Source organism: Hemitrygon akajei, chromosome 8 (genome assembly GCF_048418815.1).
Source record: "Hemitrygon akajei chromosome 8, sHemAka1.3, whole genome shotgun sequence".
Lineage (NCBI taxonomy): Eukaryota > Metazoa > Chordata > Chondrichthyes > Myliobatiformes > Dasyatidae > Hemitrygon > Hemitrygon akajei.
The window spans coordinates 72,600,108-72,622,971 of record NC_133131.1 but is presented as its reverse complement, the minus strand read 5'-3'; the positions used below and the strand labels follow the sequence as shown (position 1 = coordinate 72,622,971).

Here is a 22,864-nt window from a genome sequence, read left to right as displayed (position 1 = left end):
ACTCTGCTGAAACCCTCACTCACATCCTTGGTAAATGAGGGAGAGGGGTCACTCTGCTGAAACCATCACAGATATCCTTAGTCAATAAGGGAGAGGGATCACTCTGCTAAAACACTCAATCCCCTCCTTGGTAAATGAGGAAGAGGGGTATCTCTTCTGAAACCCTCACTCACATCCTTGGTAAATGAGGGGGAAGGGACATTCTGCTGAAACTCTCACTCACATCCTTAGTAAATGAGGGAGAGGGGTCACACTGCTGAAACCCTCACTCAAATCCTTGGTAAATGAGGGAGAAGTATCACTCTGCAGAACCCCTCACACACATACATTGTAAAAGAGGGAGAGGGGTCACTCTGCAGAAATCCTCACTCGATTCCTTGGTAAACGAGGGAGAGGGCTCACTCTGCTGAAACTTTCACTCACAGCCTTGGAAAATGAGGGAGAAGTGTCACTCAGCTAATACCCTCAATCAAATCCTTGGTAAATGAGGGAGAGGGGTCACTCTGCTGAAACCCTCACTCACATCTTTGTTAAATGAGGGAGAGGGGTCACTCTGCTGAAACCCACACTCACATCCTTGGTAAATGAGGGAGAGGGGTCAATATGCTGAAACCCTCACTCAAATCCTTGGTAAATGAGGGAGAGGGCTCACTCTGCTGAAAACTTCACTCACATCCTTGGTAAATGAGGGAGAGGGGTACCCCCCACTGAAACCCTCACACACATCCTTGGTAAATGAGGGTATATCTCTGCGGAAACTCTCACTCACATCCTTGGTAAATGAGGGAGAGGGGTCACACAGCTGAAACCCTCACTCAAATCCTTGGTAAATGAGGGAGAGGGGTCAGACTGCTGAAACATTCTCTCAGATTCCTGGTAAATAAGGGAGAGGGTTTACTGTGCTAAAGCCCTCACTCACATCCCAGGTAAATGAGGAAGAGGGGTACCCCCGCTGAAATCCTCACTCACATCCGCGGTAAATCAGGGGTCACTCTCCTGAAACCCTCACTCACATCCTTAGTAAATGAGGGAGAAGTGTCACTCAGCTAATACCCTCAATCAAATCCTTGGTAAATGAGGGAGAGGGGTCAGACTGCTGAAACATTCTCACAGATTCTTGGTAAATGAGGGATAGGGTTTACTGTGCTAAAGCCCTCACTCACATCCTAGGTAAATGAGGGAGAGGGGTACCCCCCACTGAAACACTCACTCACATCCTTGGTAAATGAGGCAGAGGGGTCACTCTGCTGAAACTCTCACTTACATCCTTGGTAAATGAGGGAAAAGGGTCACTCTGCTAAAACCCTCACTCACGTCCTTGGAAAATGAGGTAGAGGGGTCACACTGCTGAAACCCTCACTCACATCCTTGGTAAATGAGTGAGAGGGGTCTCTCTGCTGAAACTCTCACTCACATCATTAGTAAATGAGGGGACACTCTGCTGAAAATTTCACTCACACCCTTGGTAAATGAGGTAGAGGAGTTACTCAGCAGAAACGCTCACTCACATGCTTAGTAAATGAGGGCGAGGGGTAACTCTGCTAAAGCCCTCAATCACTTCCTTGGTAAATCAGGGAGAGGGGTCACTCTGCTGAAACCCTCACTCAATTCCTTGTTAAACGAGGGAGAGGGCTCATTCTGCAGAAACCCTCACTCACATACTTGGTAAATGAGGGGGAAGGGACATTCTGCTGAAACTCTCACTCACATCGTTGCTAAAAGTGGGGTCACTCTGCTGAAACCCTCACAGATATCCTTAGTCAATAAGGGAGAGGGATCACTCTGCTAAAACCCTCAATCCCCTCCATGGTAAATGAGGAAGAGGGGTATCTCTTCTGAAACCCACACTCACATCCTAGGTAAATGAGGGAGAGTGGTCACTCTGCTAAAACCCTCATCACATCCTTGGTAAATGAGGGGGAAGGGTCATTCTGCTGAAACTCTCACTCACATCGTTGCTAAATGAGGGGTCACTCTGCTGAAACTCTCACAGATATCATTAGTAAATGAGGGAGAGGGATCACTCTGCGGAAACTCTCACTCACATCCTTGGTAAATGAGGCAGAGGGGTCACTCTGCTGAAACTCTCACTTACATCCTTGGTAAATGAGGGAGGGGGTCACTCTGCTGCAACCCTCACTCACAACCTTGGTAAATGAGGGGGAAGGGACATTCTGCTGAAACTCTCACTCACATCGTTGCTAAAAGAGGGGTCACTCTGCTGAAACCCTCACAGATATCCTTAGTAAATGAGGGAGAGGGATCACTCTGCTGAAACCCTCACAGATATCCTTAGTAAATCAGGGAGAGGGATCACTCTACTGAAACACTCAATCACATCCTTGATAAATGAGGGAGAGGGGTCACTCTGCTGAAACCCTCACTCACATCCTTGGTAAATGAGGGAGAGGGGTCACTCTGCTGAAACCATCACAGATATCCTTAGTCAATAAGGGAGAGGGATCACTCTGCTAAAACACTCAATCCCCTCCTTGGTAAATGAGGAAGAGGGGTATCTCTTCTGAAACCCACACTCACATCCTAGGTAAATGAGGGAGAGGGGTCACTCTGCTGAAACCCTCAGTCACATCCTTGGAAAATGAGGGGGAGGGGTCACTCTGCTGAAACCCTCACAGATATCCTTAGTAAATGAGGGAGAGGGATCACTCTGCTAAAACCTTCACTCACATCCTTGGTAGATCAGGGAGAGGAGTTACTGAGCTGAAACACTCACTCACATCCTTGGTAAATGAGGGAGAGGGGTCACTCTGCTGAAACCCTCACTCAGATTCTTGGTAAATGAGAGGGTTCACTCTGCTAAAACCCTCATCACATCCTTGGTAAATGAGGGGGAAGGGTCATTCTGCTGAAACTCTCACTCACATCGTTGCTAAAAGAGGGGTCACTCTGCTGAAACCCTCACAGATATCCTTAGTAAATGAGGGAGAGGGATCACTCTGCGGAAACTCTCACTCACATCCTTGGTAAATGAGGCAGAGGGGTCACTCTGCTGAAACTCTCACTTACATCCTTGGTAAATGAGGGAGGGGGTCACTCTGCTGAAACCCTCACTCACATCCTTGGTAAATGAGGGGGAAGGGACATTCTGCTGAAACTCTCACTCACATATTTGCTAAAAGAGGGGTCACTCTGCTGAAACCCTCACAGATATCCTTAGTAAATGAGGGAGAGGGAACACTCTACTAAAACCCTCAATCACATCCTTGGTAAATGAGGGAGGGGGGTCACTCTGCTGAAACCCTCACTCACATCCTTGGTAAATGAGGAGAGGGGTCACTCTGCTGTAACCATCACAGATATCCTTAGTGAATGAGGGAGAGGGGTCACTCTGCTGAAACCCTCACTCACATCCTTGGTAAATGAGGAAGAGGGGTATCTCTGCTGAAACCCACACTCACATCTTTGGTAAATGAGGGGGAGGGGTCACTCTGCTGAAATCCTCACTCACATCTTTGGTAAATGAGGGAGAGGGCTCACTCTGCTGAAAACTTCACTCACATCCTTGGTAAATGAGGGAGAGGGGTACCCCCCACTGAAACCCTCACACACATCCTTGGTAAATGAGGGTATATCTCTTCGGAAACTCTCACTCACATCCTTGGTAAATGAGGGAGAGGGGTCACACTGCTGAAACCCTCACTCAAATCCTTGGTAAATGAGGGAGAGGGGTCAGACTGCTGAAACATTCTCTCAGATTCCTGGTAAATAAGGGAGAGGGTTTACTGTGCTAAAGCCCTAACTCACATCCCAGGTAAATGAGGAAGAGGGGTACCCCCGCTGAAATCCTCACTCACATCCGCGGTAAATCAGGGGTCCCTCTCCTGAAACCCTCACTCACATCCTTAGTAAATGAGGGAGAAGTGTCACTCAGCTAATACCCTCAATCAAATCCTTGGTAAATGAGGGAGAGGGGTCAGACTGCTGAAACATTCTCACAGATTCTTGGTAAATGAGGGATAGGGTTTACTGTGCTAAAGCCCTCACTCACGTCCTAGGTAAATGAGGGAGAGGGGTACCCCCCACTGAAACACTCACACACATCCTTCGTAAATGAGGGTATATCTCTGCGGAAACTCTCACTCACATCCTTGGTAAATGAGGCAGAGGGGTCACTCTGCTGAAACTCTCACTTACATCCTTGGTAAATGAGGGAAAAGGGTCACTCTGCTAAAACCCTCACTCACGTCCTTGGAAAATGAGGTAGAGGGGTCACACTGCTGAAACCCTCACTCACATCCTTGGTAAATGAGTGAGAGGGGTCTCTCTGCTGAAACTCTCACTCACATCATTAGTAAATGAGGGGACACTCTGCTGAAAATTTCACTCACACCCTTGGTAAATGAGGTAGAGGAGTTACTCAGCAGAAACGCTCACTCACATGCTTAGTAAATGAGGGCGAGGGGTAACTCTGCTAAAGCCCTCAATCACTTCCTTGGTAAATCAGGGAGAGGGGTCACTCTGCTGAAACCCTCACTCAATTCCTTGGTAAACGAGGGAGAGGGCTCATTCTGCAGAAACCCTCACTCACATACTTGGTAAATGAGGGGGAAGGGACATTCTGCTGAAACTCTCACTCACATCGTTGCTAAAAGTGGGGTCACTCTGCTGAAACCCTCACAGATATCCTTAGTCAATAAGGGAGAGGGATCACTCTGCTAAAACCCTCAATCCCCTCCATGGTAAATGAGGAAGAGGGGTATCTCTTCTGAAACCCACACTCACATCCTAGGTAAATGAGGGAGAGGGGTCACTCTGCTGAAACCCTCACTCACATTCTTGGAAAATGAGGGGGAGGGGTCACTCTGCTGAAATCCTCACTCACAGCTTTGGTAAATGAGGGAGAGTGGTCACTCTGCTGAAACCCACACTCACATCCTTGGTAAATGAGGGAGAGGGGTACCCCCCACTGAAACCCTCACACACATCCTTGGTAAATGAGGGTATATCTCTGCGGAAACTCTCACTCACATCCTTGGTAAATGAGGGAGAGGGGTCACACTGCTGAAACCCTCACTCAAATCCTTGGTAAATGAGGGAGAGGGGTCAGACTGCTGAAACATTCTCTCAGATTCCTGGTAAATAAGGGAGAGGGTTTACTGTGCTAAAGCCCTCACTCACATCCCAGATAAATGAGGAAGTGGGCTACCCCCGCTGAAATACTCACTCACATCCGCGGTAACTCAGGGGTCACTCTCCTGAAACCCTCACTCACATCCTTGGTAAATGAGGGAGAGGGGTCACTCTGCTGAAACCCTCAATCACATCCTTGGCAAATGAGGGAGAGGGGTCACTCTGCTGAAACCCTCACAGATATCCTTAGTAAATGAGGGAGAGGGATCACTCTGCTAAAACCTTCACTCACATCCTTGGTAGATCAGGGAGAGGAGTTACTGAGCTGAAACACTCACTCACATCCTTGGTAAATGAGGGAGAGGGGTCACTCTGCTGAAACCCTCACTCACATCCTAGGTAAATGAGGAAGTGGGGTCACTCTGCTGAAACTCTCACTCACATACTTGGTAAATGAGGGAGAGGGGACACTCTGCTGAAAACTTCACTCACATCCTTGGTAAATGAGGGAGAGGGGTCAAGCTGCTGAAACCCTCACCCACATCTTTGGTAAATGAGGGTGAGGGGTCACTCTGCTGAAACCCTCTCTCAGATTCCTGGTAAATGAGAGGGTTCACTCTGCTAAAACCCTCATCACATCCTTGGTAAATGAGGGGGAAGGGTCATTCTGCTGAAACTCTCACTCACATCGTTGCTAAATGAGGGGTCACTCTGCTGAAACTCTCACAGATATCATTAGTAAATGAGGGAGAGGGATCACTCTGCGGAAACTCTCACTCACATCCTTGGTAAATGAGGCAGAGGGGTCACTCTGCTGAAACTCTCACTTACATCCTTGGTAAATGAGGGAGGGGGTCACTCTGCTGCAACCCTCACTCACAACCTTGGTAAATGAGGGGGAAGGGACATTCTGCTGAAACTCTCACTCACATCCTTGGTAAATGAGGCAGAGGGGTCACTCTGCTGAAACTCTCACTTACATCCTTGGTAAATGAGGGAAAAGGGTCACTCTGCTAAAACCCTCACTCACGTCCTTGGAAAATGAGGTAGAGGGGTCACACTGCTGAAACCCTCACTCACATCCTTGGTAAATGAGTGAGAGGGGTCTCTCTGCTGAAACTCTCACTCACATCATTAGTAAATGAGGGGACACTCTGCTGAAAATTTCACTCACACCCTTGGTAAATGAGGTAGAGGAGTTACTCAGCAGAAACGCTCACTCACTTCCTTGGTAAATCAGGGAGAGGGGTCACTCTGCTGAAACCCTCACTCAATTCCTTGGTAAACGAGGGAGAGGGCTCATTCTGCAGAAACCCTCACTCACATACTTGGTAAATGAGGGGGAAGGGACATTCTGCTGAAACTCTCACTCACATCGTTGCTAAAAGTGGGGTCACTCTGCTGAAACCCTCACAGATATCCTTAGTCAATAAGGGAGAGGGATCACTCTGCTAAAACCCTCAATCCCCTCCATGGTAAATGAGGAAGAGGGGTATCTCTTCTGAAACCCACACTCACATCCTAGGTAAATGAGGGAGAGGGGTCACTCTGCTGAAACCCTCACTCACGTTCTTGGAAAATGAGGGGGAGGGGTCACTCTGCTGAAATCCTCACTCACATCTTTGGTAAATGAGGGAGAGTGGTCACTCTGCGGAAACTCTCACTCACATCCTTGGTAAATGAGGCAGAGGGGTCGCTCTGCTGAAACTCTCACTTACATCCTTGGTAAATGAGGGAGGGGGTCACTCCGCTGAAACCCTCACTCACATCCTTGGTAAATGAGGGGGAAGGGACATTCTGCTGAAACTCTCACTCACATCCTTAGTAAATGAGGGAGAGGGGTCACACTGCTGAAACCCTCACTCAAATCCTTGGTAAATGAGGGAGAAGTATCACTCTGCAGAACCCCTCACACACATACATTGTAAAAGAGGGAGAGGGGTCACTCTGCAGAAATCCTCACTCGATTCCTTGGTAAACGAGGGAGAGGGCTCACTCTGCTGAAACTTTCACTCACAGCCTTGGAAAATGAGGGAGAAGTGTCACTCAGCTAATACCCTCAATCAAATCCTTGGTAAATGAGGGAGAGGGGTCACTCTGCTGAAACCCTCACTCACATCTTTGTTAAATGAGGGAGAGGGGTCACTCTGCTGAAACCCACACTCACATCCTTGGTAAATGAGGGAGAGGGGTCAATATGCTGAAACCCTCACTCACATCCTTGGTAAATGAGGGAGAGGGGTACCCCCCACTGAAACCCTCACACACATCCTTGGTAAATGAGGGTATATCTCTGCGGAAACTCTCACTCACATCCTTGGTAAATGAGGGAGAGGGGTCACACAGCTGAAACCCTCACTCAAATCCTTGGTAAATGAGGGAGAGGGGTCAGACTGCTGAAACATTCTCTCAGATTCCTGGTAAATAAGGGAGAGGGTTTACTGTGCTAAAGCCCTCACTCACATCCCAGGTAAATGAGGAAGAGGGGTACCCCCGCTGAAATCCTCACTCACATCCGCGGTAAATCAGGGGTCACTCTCCTGAAACCCTCACTCACATCCTTAGTAAATGAGGGAGAAGTGTCACTCAGCTAATACCCTCAATCAAATCCTTGGTAAATGAGGGAGAGGGGTCAGACTGCTGAAACATTCTCACAGATTCTTGGTAAATGAGGGATAGGGTTTACTGTGCTAAATCCCTCACTCACATCCTAGGTAAATGAGGGAGAGGGGTACCCCCCACTGAAACACTCACTCACATCCTTGGTAAATGAGGCAGAGGGGTCACTCTGCTGAAACTCTCACTTACATCCTTGGTAAATGAGGGAAAAGGGTCACTCTGCTAAAACCCTCACTCACGTCCTTGGAAAATGAGGTAGAGGGGTCACACTGCTGAAACCCTCACTCAATTCCTTGGTAAACGAGGGAGAGGGCTCATTCTGCAGAAACCCTCACTCACATACTTGGTAAATGAGGGGGAAGGGACATTCTGCTGAAACTCTCACTCACATCGTTGCTAAAAGTGGGGTCACTCTGCTGAAACCCTCACAGATATCCTTAGTCAATAAGGGAGAGGGATCACTCTGCTAAAACCCTCAATCCCCTCCATGGTAAATGAGGAAGAGGGGTATCTCTTCTGAAACCCACACTCACATCCTAGGTAAATGAGGGAGAGGGGTCACTCTGCTGAAACCCTCACTCACGTTCTTGGAAAATGAGGGGGAGGGGTCTCTCTGCTGAAACTCTCACTCACATCATTAGTAAATGAGGGGACACTCTGCTGAAAATTTCACTCACACCCTTGGTAAATGAGGTAGAGGAGTTACTCAGCAGAAACGCTCACTCACATGCTTAGTAAATGAGGGCGAGGGGTAACTCTGCTAAAGCCCTCAAACACTTCCTTGGTAAATCAGGGAGAGGGGTCACTCTGCTGAAACCCTCACTCAATTCCTTGGTAAACGAGGGAGAGGGCTCATTCTGCAGAAACCCTCACTCACATACTTGGTAAATGAGGGGGAAGGGACATTCTGCTGAAACTCTCACTCACATCGTTGCTAAAAGTGGGGTCACTCTGCTGAAACCCTCACAGATATCCTTAGTCAATAAGGGAGAGGGATCACTCTGCTAAAACCCTCAATCCCCTCCATGGTAAATGAGGAAGAGGGGTATCTCTTCTGAAACCCACACTCACATCCTAGGTAAATGAGGGAGAGGGGTCACTCTGCTGAAACCCTCACTCACATTCTTGGAAAATGAGGGGGAGGGGTCACTCAGCTGAAATCCTCACTCACAGCTTTGGTAAATGAGGGAGAGTGGTCACTCTGCTGAAACCCTCGCAGATGTCCTTAGTAAATGAGGGAGAGGGATCACTCTGCTGAAACCCTCACAGATATCCTTAGTAAATGAGGGAGAGGGATCACTCTGCGGAAACTCTCACTCACATCCTTGGTAAATGAGGCAGAGGGGTCACTCTGCTGAAACTCTCACTTACATCCTTGGAAAATGAGGGAGGGGGTCACTCCGCTGAAACCCTCACTCACATCCTTGGTAAATGAGTGGGAAGGGACATTCTGCTGAAACTCTCACTCACATCGTTGTTAAATGAGGGGTCACTCTGCTGAAACGCTCACTCACATCCTTGGTAAATGAGGAAGTGGGGTCACTCTGCTGAAACTCTCACTCACATACTTGGTAAATGAGGGAGAGGGGACACTCTGCTGAAAACTTCACTCACATCCTTGGTAAATGAGGGAGAGGGGTCAAGCTGCTGAAACCCTCACCCACATCTTTGGTAAATGAGGGTGAGGGGTCACTCTGCTGAAACCCTCTCTCAGATTCCTGGTAAATGAGAGGGTTCACTCTGCTAAAACCCTCATCACATCCTTGGTAAATGAGGGGGAAGGGTCATTCTGCTGAAACTCTCACTCACATCGTTGCTAAATGAGGGGTCACTCTGCTGAAACTCTCACAGATATCATTAGTAAATGAGGGAGAGGGATCACTCTGCGGAAACTCTCACTCACATCCTTGGTAAATGAGGCAGAGCGGTCACTCTGCTGAAACTCTCACTTACATCCTTGGTAAATGAGGGAGGGGGTCACTCTGCTGCAACCCTCACTCACAACCTTGGTAAATGAGGGGGAAGGGACATTCTGCTGAAACTCTCACTCACATCGTTGCTAAAAGAGGGGTCACTCTGCTGAAACCCTCACAGATATCCTTAGTAAATGAGGGAGAGGGATCACTCTGCTGAAACCCTCACAGATATCCTTAGTAAATCAGGGAGAGGGATCACTCTACTGAAACACTCAATCACATCCTTGATAAATGAGGGAGAGGGGTCACTCTGCTGAAACCCTCACTCACATCCTTGGTAAATGAGGGAGAGGGGTCACTCTGCTGAAACCATCACAGATATCCTTAGTCAATAAGGGAGAGGGATCACTCTGCTAAAACACTCAATCCCCTCCTTGGTAAATGAGGAAGAGGGGTATCTCTTCTGAAACCCACACTCACATCCTAGGTAAATGAGGGAGAGGGGTCACTCTGCTGAAACCCTCAGTCACATCCTTGGAAAATGAGGGGGAGGGGTCACTCTGCTGAAACCCTCACAGATATCCTTAGTAAATGAGGGAGAGGGATCACTCTGCTAAAACCTTCACTCACATCCTTGGTAGATCAGGGAGACGAGTTACTGAGCTGAAACACTCACTCACATCCTTGGTAAATGAGGGAGAGGGGTCACTCTGCTGAAACCCTCACTCAGATTCTTGGTAAATGAGAGGGTTCACTCTGCTAAAACCCTCATCACATCCTTGGTAAATGAGGGGGAAGGGTCATTCTGCTGAAACTCTCACTCACATCGTTGCTAAAAGAGGGGTCACTCTGCTGAAACCCTCACAGATATCCTTAGTAAATGAGGGAGAGGGATCACTCTGCGGAAACTCTCACTCACATCCTTGGTAAATGAGGCAGAGGGGTCACTCTGCTGAAACTCTCACTTACATCCTTGGTAAATGAGGGAGGGGATCACTCTGCTGAAACCCTCACTCACATCCTTGGTAAATGAGGGGGAAGGGACATTCTGCTGAAACTCTCACTCACATATTTGCTAAAAGAGGGGTCACTCTGCTGAAACCCTCACAGATATCCTTAGTAAATGAGGGAGAGGGAACACTCTACTAAAACCCTCAATCACATCCTTGGTAAATGAGGGAGGGGGGTCACTCTGCTGAAACCCTCACTCACATCCTTGGTAAATGAGGAGAGGGGTCACTCTGCTGTAACCATCACAGATATCCTTAGTGAATGAGGGAGAGGGGTCACTCTGCTGAAACCCTCACTCACATCCTTGGTAAATGAGGAAGAGGGGTATCTCTGCTGAAACCCACACTCACATCTTTGGTAAATGAGGGGGAGGGGTCACTCTGCTGAAATCCTCACTCACATCTTTGGTAAATGAGGGAGAGGGCTCACTCTGCTGAAAACTTCACTCACATCCTTGGTAAATGAGGGAGAGGGGTACCCCCCACTGAAACCCTCACACACATCCTTGGTAAATGAGGGTATATCTCTTCGGAAACTCTCACTCACATCCTTGGTAAATGAGGGAGAGGGGTCACACTGTTGAAACCCTCACTCAAATCCTTGGTAAATGAGGGAGAGGGGTCAGACTGCTGAAACATTCTCTCAGATTCCTGGTAAATAAGGGAGAGGGTTTACTGTGCTAAAGCCCTAACTCACATCCCAGGTAAATGAGGAAGAGGGGTACCCCCGCTGAAATCCTCACTCACATCCGCGGTAAATCAGGGGTCCCTCTCCTGAAACCCTCACTCACATCCTTAGTAAATGAGGGAGAAGTGTCACTCAGCTAATACCCTCAATCAAATCCTTGGTAAATGAGGGAGAGGGGTCAGACTGCTGAAACATTCTCACAGATTCTTGGTAAATGAGGGATAGGGTTTACTGTGCTAAAGCCCTCACTCACGTCCTAGGTAAATGAGGGAGAGGGGTACCCCCCACTGAAACACTCACACACATCCTTCGTAAATGAGGGTATATCTCTGCGGAAACTCTCACTCACATCCTTGGTAAATGAGGCAGAGGGGTCACTCTGCTGAAACTCTCACTTACATCCTTGGTAAATGAGGGAAAAGGGTCACTCTGCTAAAACCCTCACTCACGTCCTTGGAAAATGAGGTAGAGGGGTCACACTGCTGAAACCCTCACTCACATCCTTGGTAAATGAGTGAGAGGGGTCTCTCTGCTGAAACTCTCACTCACATCATTAGTAAATGAGGGGACACTCTGCTGAAAATTTCACTCACACCCTTGGTAAATGAGGTAGAGGAGTTACTCAGCAGAAACGCTCACTCACATGCTTAGTAAATGAGGGCGAGGGGTAACTCTGCTAAAGCCCTCAATCACTTCCTTGGTAAATCAGGGAGAGGGGTCACTCTGCTGAAACCCTCACTCAATTCCTTGGTAAACGAGGGAGAGGGCTCATTCTGCAGAAACCCTCACTCACATACTTGGTAAATGAGGGGGAAGGGACATTCTGCTGAAACTCTCACTCACATCGTTGCTAAAAGTGGGGTCACTCTGCTGAAACCCTCACAGATATCCTTAGTCAATAAGGGAGAGGGATCACTCTGCTAAAACCCTCAATCCCCTCCATGGTAAATGAGGAAGAGGGGTATCTCTTCTGAAACCCACACTCACATCCTAGGTAAATGAGGGAGAGGGGTCACTCTGCTGAAACCCTCACTCACATTCTTGGAAAATGAGGGGGAGGGGTCACTCTGCTGAAATCCTCACTCACAGCTTTGGTAAATGAGGGAGAGTGGTCACTCTGCTGAAACCCACACTCACATCCTTGGTAAATGAGGGAGAGGGGTACCCCCCACTGAAACCCTCACACACATCCTTGGTAAATGAGGGTATATCTCTGCGGAAACTCTCACTCACATCCTTGGTAAATGAGGGAGAGGGGTCACACTGCTGAAACCCTCACTCAAATCCTTGGTAAATGAGGGAGAGGGGTCAGACTGCTGAAACATTCTCTCAGATTCCTGGTAAATAAGGGAGAGGGTTTACTGTGCTAAAGCCCTCACTCACATCCCAGATAAATGAGGAAGTGGGCTACCCCCGCTGAAATACTAACTCACATCCGCGGTAACTCAGGGGTCACTCTCCTGAAACCCTCACTCACATCCTTGGTAAATGAGGGAGAGGGGTCACTCTGCTGAAACCCTCAATCACATCCTTGGCAAATGAGGGAGAGGGGTCACTCTGCTGAAACCCTCACAGATATCCTTAGTAAATGAGGGAGAGGGATCACTCTGCTAAAACCTTCACTCACATCCTTGGTAGATCAGGGAGAGGAGTTACTGAGCTGAAACACTCACTCACATCCTTGGTAAATGAGGGAGAGGGGTCACTCTGCTGAAACCCTCACTCACATCCTAGGTAAATGAGGGAGAGGGGTCACTCTGCTGAAACCCTCACTCACATCCTTGGTAAATGAGGAAGTGGGGTCACTCTGCTGAAACTCTCTCTCAGATTCTTGGTAAATGAGAGGTTTCACTCTGCTAAAACCCTCATCACATCCTTGGTAAATGAGGGAGGGGGTCACTCTGCTGAAACTCTCACTTACATCCTTGGTAAATGAGGGAGGGGGTCACTCTGCTGAAACCCTCACTCACACCCTTGGTAAATGAGGGGGAAGGGACATTCTGCTGAAACTCTCACTCACATCGTTGCTAAAAGAGGGGTCACTCTGCTGAAACCCTCACAGATATCCTTAGTAAATGAGGGAGAGGGATCACTCTGCTGAAACCCTCACAGATATCCTTAGTAAATCAGGGAGGGGGATCACTCTACTAAAACCCTCAATCACATCCTTGGTAAATGAGGGAGAGGGGTCACTCTGCTGAAACCCTCACTCACATCCTTGGTAAATGAGGAAGAGGGGTATCTCTGCTGAAACCCACACTCACATCTTTGGTAAATGAGGGGGACGGGTCACTCTGCTGAAACCCACACTCACATCTTTGGTAAATGAGGGAGAGTGGTCACTCTGAGGAAACTCTCACTCACATCCTTGGTAAATGAGGCAGAGGGGTCACTCTGCTGAAACTCTCACTTACATCCTTGGTAAATGAGGGAGGGGGTCACTCCGCTGAAACGCTCACTCACATCCTTGGTAAATGAGGGGGAAGGGACATTCTGCTGAAACTCTCACTCACATCCTTAGTAAATGAGGGAGAGGGGTCACACTGCTGAAACCCTCACTCAAATCCTTGGTAAATGAGGGAGAAGTATCACTCTGCAGAACCCCTCACTCACGTCCTAGGTAAATGAGGGAGAGGGGTACCCCCCACTGAAACACTCACACACATCCTTCGTAAATGAGGGTATATCTCTGCGGAAACTCTCACTCACATCCTTGGTAAATGAGGCAGAGGGGTCACTCTGCTGAAACTCTCACTTACATCCTTGGTAAATGAGGGAAAAGGGTCACTCTGCTAAAACCCTCACTCACGTCCTTGGAAAATGAGGTAGAGGGGTCACACTGCTGAAACCCTCACTCACATCCTTGGTAAATGAGTGAGAGGGGTCTCTCTGCTGAAACTCTCACTCACATCATTAGTAAATGAGGGGACACTCTGCTGAAAATTTCACTCATACCCTTGGTACATGAGGTAGAGGAGTTACTCAGCAGAAACGCTCACTCACATGCTTAGTAAATGAGGGCGAGGGGTAACTCTGCTAAAGCCCTCAATCACTTCCTTGGTAAATCAGGGAGAGGGGTCACTCTGCTGAAACCCTCACTCAATTCCTTGGTAAACGAAGGGAGAGGGCGCACTCTTCTGAAACTTTCACTCACATCCTTGGTAAATGAGGGAGAAGTGCCACACAGCTAAAACCCTCAATCACATCCTTGGTAACTGAGGGGTATCTCTGCTAAAACCCTCTCACATCCTTGGCAAATGAGGGAGAAGTGTCACTCAGCTAATACCATCAATCAAATACATGGCAAATGAGGGAGAGGGGTCACTCTGCTGAAACCCTCACTCACATCCTTGGTAGATCAGGGAGAGGAGTTACTGAGCTGAAACACTCACTCACATCCTTGGTAAATGAGGGAGAGGGGACACTCTGCTGAAAACTTCACTCACATCCTTGGTAAATGAGGGAGAGAGGGGTCACTCTGCTGAAACACTCACTCACATCCTTGGTAAATGAGAGGGTTCACTCTGCTAAAACCCTCATCACATCCTTGGTAAATGAGGGAGGGGGTCACTCTGCTGAAACCCTCACAGATATCCTTAGTAAATGAGGGAGAGTGATCACTCTGCGGAAACTCTCACTCACATCCTTGGTAAATGAGGCAGAGGGGTCACTCTGCTGAAACTCTCACTTACATCCTTGGAAAATGAGGGAGGGGGTCACTCCGCTGAAACCCTCACTCACATCCTTGGTAAATGAGGGGGAAGGGACATTCTGCTGAAACACTCACTCACATCGTTGCTAAATGAGGGGGTCACTCTGCTGAAACCCTCACTCACATCCTTGGTAAATGAGGAAGTGGGGTCACTCTGCTGAAACCATCACAGATATCCTTAGTCAATAAGGGAGAGGGATCACTGTGCTAAAACCCTCAATCCCCTCCTTGGTAAATGAGGAAGAGGGGTATCTCTTCTGAAACCCACACTCACATCCTAGGTAAATGAGGGAGAGGGGTCACTCTGCTGAAACCCTCACTCACATCCTTGGTAAATGAGGGAGAGTGGTCACACTGCTGAAACCCTCACTCAAATCCTTGGTAAATGAGGGAGAGGGGTCACTCTGCTGAAAACTTCACTCACATCCTTGGTAAATGAGGGAGAGGGGTACCCCCCACTGAAACCCTCACACACATCCTTGGTAAATGAGGGAGAGGGGTCACTCTGCTGAAACCCTCACTCACATCCTTGGTAAATGAGGGATAGGGGTCACTCTGCTGAAACCCTCACTCACATCCTTGGTAAATGAGGAAGAGGGGTATCTCTGCTGAAATCCACACTCACATCTTTGGTAAATGAGGGGGAGGGGTCACTCTGCTGAAATCCTCACTCACATCTTTGGTAAATGAGGGAGAGTGGTCACTCGGCGGAAACTCTCACTCACATCCTTGGTAAATGAGGCAGAGGGGTCACTCTGCTGAAACTCTCACTTACGTCCTTGGTAAATGAGGGAGGGGGTCACTCTGCTGAAACCCTCACTCACATCCTTGGTAAATGAGGGGGAAGGGACATTCTGCTGAAACTCTCACTCACATACTTGGTAAATGAGGGAGAGGGGACACTCTGCTGAAAACGTCACTCACACCCTTGGTAAATGAGGGAGAGGGGTCAAGCTGCTGAAACCCTCACCCACATCTTTGGTAAATGAGGGTGAGGGGTCACTCTGCTGAAACCCTCACTCACATCCTTGGTAAATGAGGGGGAAGGGTCATTCTGCTGAAACTCTCACTCACATCGTTGCTAAAAGAGGGGTCACTCTGCTGAAACCCTCACAGATATCCTTAGTAAATGAGGGAGAGGGATCACACTGCTGAAACCCTCACAGATATCCTTAGTAAATCAGGGAGAGGGATCACTCTACTAAAACCCTCAATCACATCCTTGGTAAATGAGGGAGAGGGGTCACTCTGCTGAAACCCTCACTCACATCCTTGGTAAATGAGGGAGAGGGGTCACTCTGCTGAAACCATCACAGATATCCTTAGTGAATAATGGAGAGGGATCACTCTGCTAAAACGCTCAATCCCCTCCTTGGTAAATGAGGAAGAGGGGTATCTCTTCTGAAACCCACACTCACATCCTAGGTAAATGAGGGAGAGGGGTCACTCTGCTGAAACCCTCACTCACATCCTTGGAAAATGAGGGGGAGGGGTCTCTCTGCTGAAATCCTCACTCACAGCTTTGGTAAATGAGGGAGAGTGGTCACTCTGCTGAAACCCACACTCACATCCTTGGTAAATGAGGGAGAGGGGTCAATATGCTGAAACCCTCACTCAAATCCTTGGTAAATGAGGGAGAGGGGTCACTCTGCTGAAAACTTCACTCACATCCTTGGTAAATGAGGGAGAGGGGTACCCCCCACTGAAACCCTCACACACATCCTTGGTAAATGAGGGTATATCTCTGCGGAAAATCTCACTCACATCCTTGGTAAATGAGGGAGAGGAGTCACACTGCTGAAACCCTCACTCAAATCCTTGGTAAATGAGGGAGAGGGGTCAGACTGCTGAAACATTCTCTCAGATTCCTGGTAAATAAGGGAGAGGGTTTACTATGCTAAAGCCCTCACTCACATCCCAGGTAAATGAGGAAGAGGGGTACCCCCGCTGAAATACTCACTCACATCCGCGGTAAATCAGGGGTCACTCTCCTGAAACCCTCACTCACATCCCTGGTAAATGAGGGAGAGGGGTCACTCTGCTGAAACCCTCAATCACATCCTTGGCAAATGAGGGAGAGGGGTAACTCTGCTGAAACCCTCACAGATATCCTTAGTAAATGAGGGAGAGGGATCACTCTGCTAATACCTTCACTCACATCCTTGGTAGATCAGGGAGACGAGTTACTGAGCTGAAACACTCACTCACATCCTTGGTAAAAGACTGAGAGGGGTCACTCTGCTGAAACCCTCACTCACATCCTTGGTAAATGAGGGAGAGGGGTCACTCTGCTGAAACCCTCACTCAGATCCTTGGTAAATGAGGAAGTGGGGTCACTCTGCTGAAACTCTCACTCACATACTTGGTAAATGAGGGAGAGGGGACACTCTGCTGAAAACTTCACTCACATCCTTGGTAAATGAGGGAGAGGGGTCAAGCTGCAGAAACCCTCACCCACATCTTTGGTAAATGAGGGCGAGGGGTCACTCTGCTGAAACACTCTCTCAGATTCTTGGTAAATGAGAGGGTTCACTCTGCTAAAACCCTCACAGATATCCTTAGTAAATGAGGGAGAGGGATCACTCTGCTGAAACTCTCACTTACATCCTTGGTAAATGAGGGAGGGGGTCACTCTGCTGAAACCCTCACTCACATCCTTGGTAAATGAGGGGGAGGGGACATTCTGCTGAAACTCTCACTCACATCGTTGCTAAAAGAGGGGTCACTCTGCTGAAACCCTCACAGATATCCTTAGTAAATGAGGGAGAGGGATCACTCTGCTGAAACCCTCACAGATATCCTTAGTAAATCAGGGAGAGGGATCACTCTACTAAAACCCTCAATCACATCCTCGGTAAATGAGGGAGAGGGGTCACTCTGCTGAAACCCTCACTCACATCCTTGGTAAATGAGGAGAGGGGTCACTCTGCTGAAACCATCACAGATATCCTTAGTGAATAAGGGAGAGGGATCACTCTGCTAAAACGCTCAATCCCCTCCTTGGTAAATGAGGAAGAGGGGTATCTCTTCTGAAACCCACACTCACATCCTAGGTAAATGAGGGAGAGGGGTCACTCTGCTGAAACCCTCACTCACATCCTTGGAAAATGAGGGGGAGGGGTCACTCTGCTGAAACACTCACTCACATCCTTGGTAAACGAGGGAGAGGGGTCACTCTGCTGAAACCCTCACTCACATTCTTGGTAAATGAGGAAGTGGGGTCACTCTGCTGAAAACTTCACTCACATCCTCGGTAAATGAGGGAGAGGGGTACCCCCCACTGAAACCCTCACACACATCCTTGGTAAATGAGGGTATATCTCTGCGGAAAATCTCACTCACATCCTTGGTAAATGAGGGAGAGGGGTCACACTGCTGAAACCCTCACTCAAATCCTTGGTAAATGAGGGAGAGAGGTCAGACTGCTGAAACATTCTCTCAGATTCCTGGTAAATAAGGGAGATGGTTTACTATGCTAAAGCCCTCACTCACATCCCAGGTAAATGAGGAAGAGGGGTACCCCCGCTGAAATACTCACTCACATCCGCGGTAAATCAGGGGTCACTCTCCTGAAACACTCACTCACATCCTTGGTAAATGAGGGAGAGGGGTCACTCTGCTGAAACCCTCAATCACATCCTTGGCAAATGAGGGAGAGGGGTCACTCTGCTGAAACCCTCACAGATATCCTTAGTAAATGAGGGAGAGGGATCACTCTGCTAAAACCTTCACTCACATCCTTGGTAGATCAGGGAGACGAGTTACTGAGCTGAAACACTCACTCACATCCTTGGTAAATGAGGGAGAGGGGTCACTCTGCTGAAACCCTCACTCACACGCTTGGTAAATGAGGGGGAAGGGACATTCTGCTGAAACTCTCACTCACATCGTTGCTAAAAGAGGGGTCACTCTGCTGAAACCCTCACAGATATCCTTAGTAAATGAGGAAGTGGGGTCACTCTGCTGAAACTCTGACTCACATACTTGGTAAATGAGGGAGAGGGGACACTCTGCTGAAAACTTCACTCACATCCTTGGTAAATGAGGGAGAGGGGTCAAGCTGCTGAAACCCTCACCCACATCTTTGGTAAATGAGGGTGAGGGGTCACTCTGCGGAAACACTCACTCACATCCTTGGTAAATGAGGCAGAGGGGTCACTCTGCTGAAACTGTCACTCACACCCTTGGTAAATGAGGGAGGGAGTCACTCTGCTGAAACCCTCACTCACACCCTTGGTAAATGAGGGGGAAGGGACATTCTGCTGAAACTCTCACTCACATCGTTGCTAAAAGAGGGGTCACTCTGCTGAAACCCTCACAGATATCCTTAGTAAATGAGGGAGAGGGATCACTCTGCTGAAACCCTCACAGATATCCTTAGTAAATCAGGGAGGGGGATCACTCTATTAAAACCCTCAATCACATCCTTGGTAAATGAGGGAGAGGGGTCACTCTGCTGAAACCCTCACTCACATCCTTGGTAAATGAGGAGAGGGGTCACTCTGCTGAAACCATCACAGATATCCTTAGTGAATGAGGGAGAGGGGTCACTCTGCTGAAACCGTCACTCACATCCTTGGTAAATGAGGAAGAGGGGTATCTCTGCTGAAACCCACACTCACATCTTTGGTAAATGAGGGGGACGGGTCACTCTGCTGAAACCCACACTCACATCTTTGGTAAATGAGGGAGAGTGGTCACTCTGAGGAAACTCTCACTCACATCCTTGGTAAATGAGGCAGAGGGGTCACTCTGCTGAAACTCTCACTTACATCCTTGGTAAATGAGGGAGGGGGTCACTCCGCTGAAACGCTCACTCACATCCTTGGTAAATGAGGGGGAAGGGACATTCTGCTGAAACTCTCACTCACATCCTTAGTAAATGAGGGAGAGGGGTCACACTGCTGAAACCCTCACTCAAATCCTTGGTAAATGAGGGAGAAGTATCACTCTGCAGAACCCCTCACTCACGTCCTAGGTAAATGAGGGAGAGGGGTACCCCCCACTGAAACACTCACACACATCCTTCGTAAATGAGGGTATATCTCTGCGGAAACTCTCACTCACATCCTTGGTAAATGAGGCAGAGGGGTCACTCTGCTGAAACTCTCACTTACATCCTTGGTAAATGAGGGAAAAGGGTCACTCTGCTAAAACCCTCACTCACGTCCTTGGAAAATGAGGTAGAGGGGTCACACTGCTGAAACCCTCACTCACATCCTTGGTAAATGAGTGAGAGGGGTCTCTCTGCTGAAACTCTCACTCACATCATTAGTAAATGAGGGGACACTCTGCTGAAAATTTCACTCACACCCTTGGTACATGAGGTAGAGGAGTTACTCAGCAGAAACGCTCACTCACATGCTTAGTAAATGAGGGCGAGGGGTAACTCTGCTAAAGCCCTCAATCACTTCCTTGGTAAATCAGGGAGAGGGGTCACTCTGCTGAAACCCTCACTCAATTCCTTGGTAAACGAAGGGAGAGGGCGCACTCTTCTGAAACTTTCACTCACATCCTTGGTAAATGAGGGAGAAGTGCCACACAGCTAAAACCCTCAATCACATCCTTGGTAACTGAGGGGTATCTCTGCTAAAACCCTCTCACATCCTTGGCAAATGAGGGAGAAGTGTCACTCAGCTAATACCATCAATCAAATACATGGCAAATGAGGGAGAGGGGTCACTCTGCTGAAACCCTCACTCACATCCTTGGTAGATCAGGGAGAGGAGTTACTGAGCTGAAACACTCACTCACATCCTTGGTAAATGAGCGAGAGGGGACACTCTGCTGAAAACTTCACTCACATCCTTGGTAAATGAGGGAGAGGGGTCACTCTGCTGAAACACTCACTCACATCCTTGGTAAACGAGGGAGAGGGGTCACTCTGCTGAAACCCTCACTCACATCCTTGGTAGATCAGGGAGAGGAGTTACTGAGCTGAAACCCTCACTCACATCCTTGGTAAATGAGGGAGAGGGGTCACTCTGCTGAAACCCTCTCTCAGATTCTTGGTAAATGAGAGGGTTCACTCTGCTAAAACCCTCATCACATCCTTGGTAAATGAGGGAGGGGGTCACTCTGCTGAAACCCTCACAGATATCCTTAGTAAATGAGGGAGAGTGATCACTCTGCGGAAACTCTCACTCACATCCTTGGTAAATGAGGCAGAGGGGTCACTCTGCTGAAACTCTCACTTACATCCTTGGAAAATGAGGGAGGGGGTCACTCCGCTGAAACCCTCACTCACATCCTTGGTAAATGAGGGGGAAGGGACATTCTGCTGAAACACTCACTCACATCGTTGCTAAATGAGGGGTCACTCTGCTGAAACCCTCACTCACATCCTTGGTAAATGAGGAAGTGGGGTCACTCTGCTGAAACCATCACAGATATCCTTAGTCAATAAGGGAGAGGGATCACTGTGCTAAAACCCTCAATCCCCTCCTTGGTAAATGAGGAAGAGGGGTATCTCTTCTGAAACCCACACTCACATCCTAGGTAAATGAGGGAGAGGGGTCACTCTGCTAAAACGCTCAATCCCCTCCTTGGTAAATGAGGAAGAGGGGTATCTCTTCTGAAACCCACACTCACATCCTAGGTAAATGAGGGAGAGGGGTCACTCTGCTGAAACCCTCACTCACATCCTTGGAAAATGAGGGGGAGGGGTCACTCTGCTGAAATCCTCACTCACAGCTTTGGTAAATAAGGGAGAGTGGTCACTCTGCTGAAACCCACACTCACATCCTTGGTAAATGAGGGAGAGGGGTCAATATGCTGAAACCCTCACTCAAATCCTTGGTAAATGAGGGAGAGGGGTCACTCTGCTGAAAACTTCACTCACATCCTTGGTAAATGAGGGAGAGGGGTACCCCCCACTGAAACCCTCACACACATCCTTGGTAAATGAGGGTATATCTCTGCGGAAAATCTCACTCATATCCTTGGTAAATGAGGGAGAGGAGTCACACTGCTGAAACCCTCACTCAAATCCTTGGTAAATGAGGGAGAGGGGTCAGACTGCTGAAACATTCTCTCATATTCCTGGTAAATAAGGGTGAGGGTTTACTATGCTAAAGCCCTCACTCACATCCCAGGTAAATGAGGAAGAGGGGTACCCCCGCTGAAATACTCACTCACATCCGCGGTAAATCAGGGGTCACTCTCCTGAAACCCTCACTCACATCCCTGGTAAATGAGGGAGAGGGGTCACTCTGCTGAAACCCTCAATCACATCCTTGGCAAATGAGGGAGAGGGGTCACTCTGCTGAAACCCTCACAGATATCCTTAGTAAATGAGGGAGAGGGATCACTCTGCTAATACCTTCACTCACATCCTTGGTAGATCAGGGAGACGAGTTACTGAGCTGAAACACTCACTCACATCCTTGGTAAAAGACTGAGAGGGGTCACTCTGCTGAAACCCTCACTCACATCCTTGGTAAATGAGGGAGAGGGGTCACTCTGCTGAAACCCTCACTCAGATCCTTGGTAAATGAGGAAGTGGGGTCACTCTGCTGAAACTCTCACTCACATACTTGGTAAATGAGGGAGAGGGGACACTCTGCTGAAAACTTCACTCACATCCTTGGTAAATGAGGGAGAGGGGTCAAGCTGCTGAAACCCTCACCCACATCTTTGGTAAATGAGGGCGAGGGGTCACTCTGCTGAAACACTCTCTCAGATTCTTGGTAAATGAGAGGGTTCACTCTGCTAAAACCCTCACAGATATCCTTAGTAAATGAGGGAGAGGGATCACTCTGTGGAAAATCTCACTCACATCCTTGGTAAATGAGGCAGAGGGGTCACTCTGCTGAAACTCTCACTTACA

The 22,864-nt window shown here is 48.5% G+C and overlaps 1 protein-coding gene across 3 annotated transcripts in view; it reads right to left on the bottom strand.

The window, feature by feature from the left end:
• Window positions 1-22,864, bottom strand: part of LOC140731982 (26S proteasome non-ATPase regulatory subunit 13-like) — a 243,651-nt gene that overhangs the window by 80,975 nt on the left and 139,812 nt on the right. The window lies entirely within an intron of this gene.